Source organism: Mustela nivalis (genome assembly GCF_964662115.1).
Source record: "Mustela nivalis genome assembly, chromosome: 3".
Lineage (NCBI taxonomy): Eukaryota > Metazoa > Chordata > Mammalia > Carnivora > Mustelidae > Mustela > Mustela nivalis.
The window spans coordinates 175,669,142-175,681,215 of record NC_139022.1 but is presented as its reverse complement, the minus strand read 5'-3'; the positions used below and the strand labels follow the sequence as shown (position 1 = coordinate 175,681,215).

General features: G+C 51.5%; 1 long non-coding RNA gene across 1 annotated transcript; it reads right to left on the bottom strand.

The window, feature by feature from the left end:
- Window positions 1–485: 485 nt before the first annotated feature.
- LOC309861635 lies at window positions 486–11,580 on the bottom strand. Its single transcript, XR_014310080.1, has 3 exons — window positions 11,377–11,580; window positions 10,407–10,495; window positions 486–1,538 (listed from the first exon to the last, which is right to left on the bottom strand). It is a non-coding gene; the product is annotated as an uncharacterized lncRNA (long non-coding RNA).
- Window positions 11,581–12,074: the final 494 nt, after the last annotated feature.

Genomic DNA, 12,074 nt, shown 5'->3' with positions numbered 1-12,074 from the left:
CGTCGCTCACGATGGCCAGAAGCTGGAAACCAGTCAGTAGACAGACGCACAAACGCAGCGTGGTCCGTCCGGAGAGCGGACTATCATCCACCCGCAGAAGGAAGAAAATTCTGACCCCTGCTATAACATGGAAGAAACTCGAAGACAGTGTGCTGAGTGAGAGAAGCCGGGCGCGGAAAAGGCAGACACTGCGTACTTGCGGGGGTGTGAGGGCCCGCGACAGTCTAATTGGTGGATACAGAAAGTAGAATAAGAGGTTGCCAGGGCTGGGGGCTGAGAGCGGGGAGCTCTTGTTTAATGGGAACAGAGTCACAGTTGGGGAAGATGAAAAATTTCCAGAAATTAGTGCTAAGAGTTGCACAGTACTGTGCTTTTAATGCCGCTGACTTCTTTGCCTACAGATGATTTAAATGATATATATATATATATTTATTTATTTATTTATTTATAATAAATAAACCTAAATAAGAAGATAAGACCCCACGGATGCATTATCTCTCAGTTTCCATGGAGCCTGAACATTCTTCAGCTGGGTCCTCTGTGCAGGGCTGCGGCTGACAGTGCCCCCGTCTGGACGCTCAACTGGGAAAGATCCACACCCTGTGTCGCTCATGTTCTTGACAGGATGTGTTCCCTTGTGGTCACAGTTCTGAGGTCCCTGTTGTCTCGCAAGCTGTCAGCCAGAGACCACTCTTAGCTTCTCGAAGTCACCCTCAGGTCCTTGCCCCATGGTCCCCTCCATAAGCCTCTCCAATGTCCAAGCTCTCCTCCAGGAAGGGCCCAGTCCCTTATGAGGGCTCACCCGATTAGGCCAGACCCACCAAGATAAGCTCCTTTTTTGATTAACTAAAAGTCAGCTGATTAGTAACCTACTCACCCATATAGTCCCAGATCCCTGAAACCCAGAGAGGTGACTATAAAGGGCATACCTGTCACGGGATAGGACCGGGGGGTCATCCTAGAACTGTGCATACCACAACTTCCCATGGGTATCGGCCATCCCGCTAAATCTGATTTAACCTGTGATAACCAGGCGATGATGGGCGCCCACAGAGCTTCTCTGCTTGGCTTGCAGTGCCTTCGCCGAGGGATGCAGAAGGAACAGAAATGAGTATTTTCCCTTCTGAAGGGCCCAGCCCTCTTTGAAGTCCTCAGGAGCCTCAAATGCAAGGCCCAGTGAGAGCAGCTCCATCTCTCTGGAGAAGGGAGCCCCTCGTGGTTTTCAATCAGCCATGCTGGCTGGCTTCATGGTCTGGCTCCAGCTGTTGCTTGCGCTCGGAAGGAAAAAACTGGGCCAAACGAATGGTTTTCGGTGTCCGGAGCAAAATCGGTTCATCATCGTGTCAGTGGCAGAGTGCAGGGACGGCGGTCTCCACCCAGGCTGCCTGGCAGAGGACGCTAAGACAGCCCTGTGCCTGTGCTCCACGCCAGGCCGGCGACACCAGTTCCCCCGGGTGCTCTCTGCGCAGCTCAGGTGGTTCTGATGGGAGGCCAGGGCAGGGAACCAGTAGGTTGGATAATCATTTGGGGAACGCATCCTAATAAGATAAAAATTAGAATTCAAGCTGATTTCACGGAAGGGTATTCAGCTTATTAGAGCAAGAAGCGAAGTCCTGCAGGGAGTGCTAACGCAGCCTGCGAGCAATTGGCTCCGTGCCCTTTGGGGAGGGAATGGCTTATTTGGGGACAGGCATGGCCAAGCAAGGAGGATTTATGAAGCACTTCGCAGCGCGGGTGCTCAGGATAGAGCCGACCGTGTACGAGACTGACACAGCCCCATGGAGCCGGCGCTCTCCCAGGAACGTGCAAGAACAATACAACATGTCCGGAGGCCTGCTGCGAGCCTGGCTGACTTTTGGTAACCGCAGCATAACGAGGTTCAAGTCCACCCCGCCTTGCACTTCTTCGGAGAGAAAACCGTATCGTCACGTGACAACAGCACTGCACCTGCGGCTCACGGACATTCATGAAGGAAACACCAGACGGTCCTGCGTTTGCTTCACAATCATCTAGGACAGGCGTGTATGTAGTTACATCTGTCTGTGTCAGGAATAAGGGTCTGTGCACAGACATAAGACGAACCCAAATGTCACTTGTTGGAGCTGGTGATGCTCGCCCGAGGGGAGGGTCCCTGCGCCCTGCCCCCCACACCTGTGCATTTGAAATTCCCCATAATAAAAAAGTTAACACAATCCAACTGCTGAATCAAAAGACAAAAGAAGAATATCACAATTAAAACTTAAAAGGTAAATGAAAAAGCAAATGCGGAGCTCAGAGGGGGGCTGAGGACCACTGTTGACGACATTGAACTTCTCATCCCTGAGCATCACCACTTGCCACGAAGGTGAAGTCCTGTGTGCGGCTCAGAGCGCCGCCCCCACACTGCTCTCCAGGTCGGACCTGCGGGAAGTCAGCCTGCGGTCGCTCCAGGAGGCTCGCGGACACATTTGATGAGTAACTCACAGCCTCCTCAAATTTCTGTTTTTGTTGTTTTGTGCTGTTTCCTACGTAGGACCATCCAGAGAAAGCCAAGTAGGCTCCCCTCGCCCGTCACCCAGGCACCCTGCTTCTAATTCCGCCCCCGGCCTGCCCACCCGACAGCTTTCGTGCGTCCCCTCCCCGAGCCATGCCTCTTCCACTATGAGGCCTGCCAAACACAAGTGACAGTGGCCGACTCCTGGCCCCAACACATTCAGAATCAATAGCCCGTGCTTTTCTCATTTGGTCCTTCATTTATTTCTACAGCCCTCACCCCAGGCTGGTTTCCTCCCACCTCGGCACACAGAGTGTGGCTGTCCCTGGCCGGCTCGGCGCCCTTCTGCTCCTCCTTGGTTGCAAGTCTCCAGGTCGCCTGTTCTTGGATGGTTTGCCCCACATTCCCACTACCCCCAGGACATCCTCTCAAAGCACCTACCCCCTCCCTCCATGGTCCTACTCCTCTTTCTGCCCTTGCTGGTCTCAGGACTAAAGTTACCAGATAAAATACAGGATGGGAGTTAAATCTGAATTGCAGAGAAATAACAAATAATTTATTGGTATGAGGATATCCCAAATATCGCATGGGACATACTTATGCTTAAAAAATAGATAGATGTGGTTTATCCGGTAGTCACATGCATCTGGGTGTCCTGTGGTTTTATTTGCTCTATCTGGTGATCCTGTCTGAGGCTTCCCCAGCTGGCCCGTTTGCCGGTGCCGTAACTGGACACCTCAGACCTCCCGACAGCCCAGCCTCTCTGCTGCCATGCCTCTCTCTCAGCCCCTTCCCCTGCGCTTCTCCAGGTTCTTCTCCAGCAGGCCAAAGGGACGTATGCAACCCTCAGTCCGATGAGGACTTGGGACAAGAGAAAATAGCCTCTAGCTGCAGAGCTACTACCCCCAAGACTTCCAAGGAAGAAGGAGAGGCAGGGTGCCTAATGCCCCACAGAGCACGCGCATTCAGAGCTGCCGTAGGCGATTCCCACCATGCCTGCACCCCCCCCAAGCTGCGAAGGGGGTCCTGTCTACTGCCCAAGAGTCACACAGTCACATGCGTGTCGTGAATCTGATCCTCAAAACAACAGTATGTGGTCATGTCTCCCCACGGTTCAGGTGGGGAAACTGAACTCATAGCAGGGCTCGGCCCACTCTCTGAGCACGTCATCAGACTGGGTGCCCACCCTGCCCAACAGACCAAGTGCTAACAGGGCACACAGCTTCCCTTCGGCCTCCTGATGCATCCAGGCTGGAATCTGAGAGGACAAGGGCAGGCAGGGCCCGCAGAGTGCGGGAGAGCTTAACTCACCGGCCAACGGCTGCCTTCTGCCCTCGGGACGCACCTGCTTGGGCCATGAGTCCAGCCACTCTCCCAGATGCTGGCTACTCGCTGACTAAACTGCAAATGACATTTGTCTGCTAGAAAAGATGACCTCAGAGGCCCCACCGTTACTGCCCAGTGGCCGCTCCCCAGTTCTGCGGGTCCACAGCCAGCTTCTGAGGTACCTCTCGTCCAGTTGACTTATCAGTCTCTGCTCCTCGAAAGTCTTGGCCATGGTGCTGCCCGCACTCCCGAGTCAGTCGTCCATGAGTCGTTGATCCGGGCTCACCATATACTTGTCTCTGAATCATGTTCTGAAATTTTTGAAATTATACTTGGACCTCATGATGACACACTTGTGTTTACCAGGCATTATATAGGCTGCAAATCAAGCCATGTTAGGAAAAAAATCCCACATCCGGTAAAGCACCGATACCACGATTAGTCTCAGGCTGGTATTCACTTAGTCCTCAAATGCCACCACTATTTTCTGAAAACAGAAAAGGCGCGCCGGGGCGCGGGTCAAGTGATGGGAGACGGAGCCCGGGAGTCAGCCCCTACACGGAAGCTTGTCCACCAGCTTCGGGTTCCAGCTCGAGTGTCAGCCCTGGAGCTTCATGGCTCAGGCCCCTGAACCCCGTGCCCCGGCTCCCTCCCCAAATAACGAAGCAGGTGGATGGGGCCCTAAGCCCCAGCTGTGGGGAGAGGCTATTTCAAAGCTCCTGGAAGCAAAGTTGTGCTGTCCCTCAAAAGCATTAGTCAACACGAAGAGCCCAGCAGTACTCTCACAAGCACTGGGTGTTCAGAGATCTCCGCCGTGGGACATTAGGAAAGAAAGTTTTCAAACTCCTCTCCTTCCCCGCCGCCCCGGCCTTCTTCAAGTTTCTCGTACCATTTCTTACCCCCGTCACTCCCTCCCCCCGTGCTTCTGGTTCACAGAACTGTGAGAAGGAGAAAGATTCCCCTGACAGTACTTCTCATCTTCTACCTAGATTCCAAAGCAATCTAGAAGGCAAGTATGTATCTGAAACGAACCCTCTGAACCCCGAGTTATAGACGACGTTCGGACGCTCGCAGTCTGGGAGGACGCTATCACTCGGGGCCCCAGCACAGAAACGGGAAGAAAACCAGCAGAATACACCCAGAAGGTGCAGACAGAGGGGAGGAGCAGGAGAGAAAGGTTAAGGAGTAGCTTCCGCAGTCACAGGGCTTACATGTGTGGAACCCGCAGGGCAGGACAGCAGGAAGGGCCAGCTAGAGACTCTCAGGCAGGGGCTGATGCTGCAGTCTTGAGGCAGAATCTCTTCTTTCTCAAGGAATCCTCAGTTGTGCTCTTAAGGCCCTCAACTGATTAAATGAGACCCACCCACACAAGGAGGAAAGGTAATCTCCTTGACTAGAGTACAGCTCCACAGCAATACGGAGATTTGGGGGTGATCGCTTAGCTAGGGCACGACATGAAACGGACCACAGCAAACACAGTAGAATTAGTCATCCCAGCCGAGCAGGCATTGCTCCCGCCTTTGTGAGCTGCCTGACATCTGGAGTGCTGCTGTGCGAGCTGCCCCCAGACCATAAGACACACATAATGGGCCCTCGCCACCCTCTGAACATGTGGGGACAAGAGTCCTGTCCACCAGCCTCCCACCCAAAGGCAGAAAGTACTGGGCGGGGATTCACGAGAAGCTCTCAGGTCTCAGGCCCTCGCCCCTTGCCATTCCTGCGGTTACAGAGGAGAAACTGAGGCTGGGAGGCAGCCCCTATGACTGCCCCAGGGGCGTGGATGCAGGACTGGACATCAGCCTACAGCATGAGTAATGGGTACAGGACCTCATATGCAACACATTGCCCGTTCCCCTTGACTCAGGATGACGTGGAAGACACAGGGTCATCCATGTAACTCTCTGCTTCTCCCCAACCCCAAATGCCTTCTACACCCAAGTGTAAGAAAAACAATCCAAAGTTTAAAAAAAAAATACATATTGGTAATATAGAGTCATCCTAGTCTTTTTGTCACTGTGGCATATTATTCAATGGTGGACACATGGCCACCTACTTAATCAATTCCCTACTTGCTGATGGTTTGCAATCCTTGACTCTTACTACGCCCGGGGGTTAACCCTGCATAAACACCCTTACACTTACCAAGGTAGTTGTTGGGTAAGCGCCCGGAGGTGTAAATCCACGTCAAAGGGCATGGACATTTTCCATCTGACAGCGGTTGTCAAAGTGCTCTCCAGAGCTCTAATCAGCCCTGTGAGCGACGTGAGGGCAGGCCGTGAGGGCGGGCCTCTTGTGATACAGTGTGGCAGAGACAAAGGCACAACGTAGCTCATCCCCTGTGTCTATTCCCACGAGCCTGAGTCTCTACTGGCCGTTCGTATTTATATGTTTTGCCTACTCTTGTCTTCTTTCTACTTGAGGCACTCTGTATTAAAGAAATTAGGCCTCTGATTGGGAACACCTTTTAATTTGTCTTTTTTCTTGACTTACAGGGTTGTGTGTTTTTTGTTGTTTGGTTTTGTTTTTCCATAGAGGAGATTTTTACATCTTTGAATTCATGATTTTTTTTTTCATGTGTCTGGATTCTGAGTAATATTTTTAAAAGGCTCCCCACTCCAATGTTGCAAAACTCAGCTGACTTTAAATCCCCTCCACACACGTGCACACTGTATGAGGCATACAGTCGACTGCACGGTGGCGGGGGGGTTGGACAGAGGTCCGTATGTCCAGCCACAAGTTCGCACTGACAGAATTGAGGTGACGACGATCACCTGAAGTCACATAGCCAGCGGGCCACGTGGCTGGCTGGGCACAATGGGCCCCCTCAGCGTCCCCCCATTCTGCCCACGCCCGGCCTCACAGAGACAGCAGCGGCGGACCCTGGCGGATGTGTTGAAGAATGGCTCCCACTTCACAACTTTCACATCCGGTTTCTGGGTGAAATTCAATGGAGTTTAAAATAATGCTTTGGCCAGAATTTGGAGACACAGGCGCAACCCCAGGGAGTAAAGAGGAGATACGTTTTCCTGCTGGTCCTTTTTCACGGGAATAGAAAAACGCATTCCTGAAAAAGCTTGTCACGGCCGCGGCTCTCCCTGGGAGAATGTCGCACGTGACCACACAGGATAAAGAGCTCAGGATGAAGGGACCGCTCTGCGCCCACACATGCAGCCCTCGGGGAGAACCCAGTGGAGGACACCTGGGGGCCTGACCAGCCCCTGTGGGAGGTGGCGGGTGGGGAGTGGTGCAGAATGGGGGCAGCATGGCTCTCTTCGCATCCTGAGGATTAATTATTGGTTATTAATTATTGCTGGCTTGCAGCTCGTTGAAATCCAGACCACCAGCCACCTACTTTGGTCTAAGAGAGGCCTCCGACCAGGGGGTGGCTGGTTGCTGATTTGCTGGCACGCTTCTCTTCCCTTGTCTATACAATGAAGTCATTCCTTATCCACCCCACAGGGACGATTAGCTTCCCAACATCTCTGAATCAGAGCAATGCCTCGAACCACCTGGTACACGATCTCAAGTACGTCCGTGTGACCTTCCGCTCGACACCGTAACTCACTGGGGCCCGGGGCTCAGAGGATGTGTCCAGAGCCCCACTGTGGTTAGAGCAAGGCAAAACCATCCCAAATGTGCAGTATGGGGACCCGGCCAGCTCCTGCCCCCTCCCTCCCTCTATGGGCCATGCTGAGGCAGCTGGGCGCATAGGTCCCCCCTCCAAGGGCAGCCCTCCTGTTTGTGGCTCCAAGCTGCCTCTGCTGTCCCTCTCAGCTGACAGTCTGAGAGCTGCACCCCTGGGGACAGGTGAGGCCACCCCACCGCCAGGGCCAGCTCAAGGTCTCAGGAAAGGATCCCGGAGCAAGGGGCCACTGGTGGGTCACCATGGCCCGTGGCTGCACTTCCTTCCGCAGCTGCTGGCATTGGTGTATTTGCTCCCGAGACGGGGCATCTCGAGTCCAGCTGCACACGTGCCCTGACCCAACGCGGGCCAGTCAGGGGGCAGCCCCAGCAGCACAAAGACAGCTCCACGGGGACTCGGGTGCATGTGCTTGCGGCGTCCCCTCCAGATGCCCAAGTGTGAGGCGGGCATGGACACTAGCCACCTGAGGGCCACCTGAGCCCAGCCAGCTTGCGTGCTCACCCGCCTCGCCCTGCCTTCCAGGTCCATGGCTCTGGCTGGCTCCAGACCTTACCATCCCTTTCAGATGAAGCCTCGTGTGTGGCCCCCACCCAGCTCCAAGATTTGGTCCACTGTGCAGAGGTGGGGGGTGGCCGGGGGTTGGAAGGGGGTCTCCTATATAGCTCCACTGGCCAAGAGGATTCTAATGAGTTTCATTTCCTGTAATTACTATTTTTTTAAAAACACTTTGAGGGTCATCTTCCAAATGTGAAATCCATATTCATAAGCCAAATACGTGTGTTTTAAACTACATCCCCGCAAGGCTCCAGAAGAAGTGTCCGCTCCCAGCGCTGCCCTCGTGGGGCAGGAGACAAGGCCCCCTGGGAGTGTCCTCTTGCTTCCTCCTCCTAAACCAGGCGAGGTCTTGAGGCCCACCTCGGAGATGAGTGGCCCCCATACTTGCCGGCTAAGCAGATGAGTGGGGGATCCAAGCAATTGCTGGCCAGGCAGGCGGCTCAAAGCACTGCTCAACAAGGGCCAGCTCCCCGAGGTGAGCAGGAGCTGGGCAGGGGGGGGGGGGCTGGTCTGAGACCCCTCCCTGAGTCCTGTGATAGGCTGCAAAGCGGTGACTCCCCCTACTTCCTTCCTTCCAAACTGTAACCCTAAGGCAGAGACACCTCACAAGGCCCCGACAGAGACTTCAGCGTCCCCTCGAGAGGCGCCATCACGCAGGACACCTGCTGCTGGCGCATCGGTTCACCAGCATTCACTCAACAGATGCTCACAGAGAACCTGCTGGGCCTAGGCCCCGGGCACGGACCACCTGCCTGTCTTCGTGGAGCTTGCTGTCGAGAGGGCGGGAGGCCGACAGGAAGCGAAGCCAGCCCGTACAGATCCTGGCAAAGAGATGGTCCAAATGCCGTTCTCACGGTTTACCACGAGCTGCCCTGAGCGGGAGGAACCCCGACTCTGAACTTAAGCTGGTGAAAGAGCGGGGGGAGAGCCTCAGCTCTCAGACTTTGAGGTGACACCCGAGAACAACTTTATGGCTTCTGTTTTCTTTGTGGATCTCACGCTAGCGAAGAGCTCCACTAGGACTGTCACCTCGAGAGGCGTCACAGGATCAAAATCCTCCGCACAAACACCCCAGGAGGATGAGGCTGCTGAGAGGAAGGTCCTCACCCATCTGACTCCCAGCTCTCTGCAGCTCCTGGGACCCAAGTCCCTGAGCAACCGGGATCCACATACTCAGATGTTCTCTTAACCCGAGGGCAAGATGGGGGTGTTAGCAATGCGGCCTCCCCCGGAATCAAACCAGCAGCACAGGGAAAGGCCATCTTCCAAATAGATGGCCCGCAACAGAAAGTGCCCATTTCCCCCGTCATCATCACTGGATATTAGTACTCTTGTCACTTTGATGAGAGAAAAATGGATTTTTTTGATACTGTCATTTTTCATTTTTCAGCATGAATGAGGCTATTGTATGTCTTCTTCTGGAAACTACCCATTTATATCCTTTGACTTCTTGTAAATTGCTCATCTTTTTTTTCTTATTGATTTGTGGATACTATTTACATATGGTATGGACATTATGTGCTATGTACTATATACATATGGTGAATATTCTCTCCCAATGTGTCACTTTGTCAAAATCTTTATGATCTTTCATTTTTATCAAACTACTGAACCATTATGAGTTTGTATATTTTTCCTGTTTTTTCTCTTGGATTTTCACGCAAGGATAATTATCTGACCTGCAAATAATTGCAGGGTTAGTCTCCACTTTCTTCCTACTACACCTGATCTCACCTCTTGATCTTCTTGCGCTGGCAAGGACAGGTTGACATAGGATTTCTGATAAACGTCCCTTATCAAGTTAAATAAGTTCCCTCTCATTCTCAGCTTATTGTTATTTTTTAAAATGGGTCTCGAATTTTAGCAAATCAAGATATTAATTGGTCTCCCTTGACCTCTTAATATCCTTTATGATTCCTATATCATTATATTACAACATATAAATTCCTACATAACGTATTTTGTAACATGGGTATGTCCTGAATACTATCTGTAATACATGGAACAGAATACGTAATAATAATTTACGTAATTAAATGTGATTATGTATCATAGAAAGTGCGTAACTGCTCTTGCTCCACGAATAGATCATGCTGAACCCGTTCCGCCCATCTGCTCTGTTCCACTAATACTCAGGTATTCTCACTACTCGAGTGGTAGCAACTACTGGCTGAATGGCGGTTCTTCTGCTTGGCAGCCTTGTCCATGCAGAGCCCCCTGGGTGTGCTGGTGCGGAATAACAGGGGAAATGTTTTGTTTCTACAAAATGAATTTAACAGAGGAAATAGATGTTTCCTGAAAATGCAGCAAAGCTGGTCTGGAAACTTCCCTGGACTCCACTCCTGCTTTGGTGGGGGGGTGGGTGTTGTGGAAGTGAGGACCTTCCAACTGACTCGTTCTTCCTCCTACCTTGAAGGAGGCTGATAATGTGGCTGCCCCGGGCATTTTCATTTCAGCTCTGTTTTCAAATTGTTGGCACGGAAGGCAAAGCAGTGTTCCTGCAAGTGGGAACCTATTAGTAGTGTAACGGCTTTCTCTCTTTTTTCTTCCTGAGTAGGTACGAAAAGATTTATTTTATTGGTCTTTCCAAAAGCTTTCAAACTATTGATCACCCTGAATAGGGGCTCTATTTCATGACTATGTGTTTACTCGCAATTGTTAATTGGTAACTCAGACGGCTTTATCCTACTTTGTCAATTTCTGATCAATGCTGTTATTAAAATTTCTTAATATAATGGTAGGTTTGTCAATTTCTTCTACTGGCAATATTTTCTCCTCTTCCAATATTTTGTTTAAGGTGCTGTAAAGCACATTCTTATACATTCTTACAAAATATGTTCTACGTTTTATAACTATAAAATCTATACAGTATTCCCTGTTTTTCCTATAATGCTATGAATTCCATGTTACTTTATATTAATATTGACACACCTAATACCTATCATAATTTAAAATGTACATACTCCTTGACAGGTAAGTTAGTACTTCTAGGGGACTTTTTCTCATCCACGTGCCTGGGCGACATTTGAAATGGAGGTACACTTTATTCACTACAGGCTTTGGGTAGTAGCAAAACACTGGGACCAAGCCCAGCACCCGTCCATGGGTCTGCATACAGGGCTCCTCTGCAGCTTATGGAAGAATGGAGCTCCCAACGGGAAACGACCTCCACGCTGTATTATCAAACAAAAACTGTTGCTGAAAGCCGAACATTCTGGACAGACATCAGCATCTGGGGGGTGGGGTGGGGGGCGGACAGACCTCTCACAGGCGGCCCCATGGAGAACGGGGCCTGGAGGCAGCACCCCTCTCAAATACTGAGCTCTCTGCACGCTGAACTCTTCAAACCACAATTAAAAACAAATGAACAAAAACCCACCTGCATCTCCCATGACCGTTGTCCGTTTCCATGTTTTTGAACTATTTGTGTTTTGTGTTTATTATGTTTCCTCATTTCTATTTTTTTCCCATTCCTCCGCTTCCCTTGGTTGGACAGATACGATCTGGAGACCTTTTTCCTTCAGCAGTTCAGAAGACATAGTGCCTCTCGACTTGACAAGCGAGTCTCACGGGGGCTCGCCCACGTGTATGTGGACCCAACCCCTAGGGATCAATCCAAGCTCCCCATGTGCCAATCTCCAGCCTGGAACCTGTCCCCAGGGAACCTACAAAAACAAACATTGCTTCATCGGCCTCATGGAAACTATGATCTCCCCGCCACGCAGGGCGCATACCTCGGCAGACCTTGGCCTTCCCTCTCCTATCCGCACCTGACTGCCTGCACTCACCACCAACGGAGCCCTGCACTGTTATGCATTTCCACTTACTCTGGGTCTTTTTTCTCCAAGGACTGGTTCGTCTAACACGTTCGAAGAGCCCTGCGGAAACGTACATGGGTCCGATGCGGTCAGTAAGAGATGATCGGTTACTAAAAACCTATCCATGCGCCTGTACCTGGACAGGCCCCTTGAGCGTGGGCTCTGGGTGCTTTATACCGCTCGTGTTTAAAACTGGTTTTTAGGCTTTAAAACTCATTGGCTATTTAGAAATTCTGTTATTGGGAAATGCCATTTGCTC